Source organism: Arachis hypogaea, chromosome 12 (assembly GCF_003086295.3).
Source record: "Arachis hypogaea cultivar Tifrunner chromosome 12, arahy.Tifrunner.gnm2.J5K5, whole genome shotgun sequence".
NCBI lineage: Eukaryota > Viridiplantae > Streptophyta > Magnoliopsida > Fabales > Fabaceae > Arachis > Arachis hypogaea.
Genome location: NC_092047.1, coordinates 46,502,868 through 46,504,590, shown reverse-complemented (window position 1 = coordinate 46,504,590; position 1,723 = coordinate 46,502,868). Strand labels below are relative to the sequence as shown.

The 1,723-nt window shown below is 42.8% G+C and overlaps 1 non-coding gene across 1 annotated transcript; it reads left to right on the top strand.

The window, feature by feature from the left end:
- Positions 1–1,270: 1,270 nt before the first annotated feature.
- Positions 1,271–1,378, top strand: LOC112730940 (small nucleolar RNA R71). The gene has a single exon (XR_003166740.1). It is a non-coding gene; the product is annotated as a small nucleolar RNA R71 (small nucleolar RNA).
- Positions 1,379–1,723: the final 345 nt, after the last annotated feature.

Sequence of the window (1,723 nt, the reverse complement as noted above, 5' to 3'; positions counted from 1 at the left end):
TGTCTGCCATCTCCAGTGAGATTTTAGCAGCTTGCACCCCATAGATTCCCAGTTTCTCTATTACAGAGAGGGGCATGAGGTTTATCCCTGAACCAAGGTCACACAGAGCCTTAAAGATCATGGTGCCTATGGTACAGGGTATTATGAACTTTCCAGGATCCTGTCTCTTCTGAGGCAATGTCAGTTGATCCAGATCACTTAGTTCATTGATGAACAAGGGAGGTTCAACTTCCCAAGCATCAATGCCAAATAATTTGGCATTCAGCTTCATGATTGCACCAAGAAACTTGGCAGTTTGCTCTTCAGTAACATCCTCATTCTCTTCAGAAGAGGAATACTCATCAGAGCTCATGAAGGGCATAAGGAGGTTCAATGGGATCTCTATGGTCTCTAGATGAGCCTCAGAGTCCTTTGGTTCCTCAGAGGGAAGCTCTTTATTGACCACTGGACGTCCCAGGAGGTCTTCCTCCTTGGGATTCACGTCCTCTCCTCTCCTCACAGGTTCGGCCATGGCGCTTATGTCAATGGCCTTGCACTCTCCTTTTGGGTTCTCTTCTGTATTGCTTGGGAGAGTACTAGGAGGGAATTCAATGATCCTTTTACTCAGCTGGCCCACTTGTGCTTCCAGATTTCTAATGGAAGACCTTGTTTCATTCATGAAACTTACAGTGGCCTTAGATAGATCAGAGACTAGATTGGCTAAATTAGAAGCATTTTGTTCAGAGTTCTCTGTCTGTTGCTGAGTTGATGATGGAAAAGGCTTGCTATTGCTAAACCTGTTTCTTCCACCATTATTAAAGCCTTGTTGGGGCTTTTGATCCTTCCATGAGAAATTTGGATGATTTCTCCATGTTGAGTTATAGGTGTTTCCATAAGGTTCACCTAAGTAGTTCACCTCTGCTATTGCAGGGTTCTCAGGATCATAAGCTTCTTCTTCAGGAGAAGCCTCTTGAGTACTGTTGGATGCAGCTTGCATTCCATTCAGACTCTGAGAAATTATATTGACTTGCTGAGTCAATATTTTGTTCTGAGCCAATATGGCATTCAGAGTATCAACTTCAAGAACTCCCTTCTTCATAGGCGTCCCATTGCTTACAGGATTCCTTTCAGAAGTGTACATGAACTAGTTATTAGCAACCATGTCAATGAGTTCTTGAGCTTCTGCAGGCGTTTTCTTTAGGTGAATGGATCCACCTGCAGAAGTGTCCAGTGACATCTTTGATAGCTCAGATAAACCATCATAGAATATATCTAGGATGGTCCATTCTGAAAGCATGTCAGAAGGACACTTTTTGGTCAACTGTTTGTATCTTTCCCAAGCTTCATAGAGGGATTCACCTTCTTTCTGTCTGAAGGTTTGAACATCAGCTCTAAGCTTGCTCAGCTTTTGAGGAGGAAAGTACTTGGCTAAGAAAGCCGTGACCAGCTTATCCCAAGAGTTCAGGCTGTCTTTGGGTTGAGAATCCAACCATAATCTAGCTCTGTCTCTTACAACAAAAGGGAAAAGCATGAGCCTGTAGACTTCAGGATTTACTCCATTAGTCTTAACAGTATCACATATCTGCAAGAATTCAGTTAAGAACTGAAAAGGATCTTCAGATGGAAGTCCATGAAACTTGCAGTTCTGCTGCATTAGAGAAACTAATTGAGGTTTTAGCTCAAAGTTGTTTGCTCCAATGGCAGGAATGGAGATGCTTCTTCCATGTAAATTGGAATTAGGTGC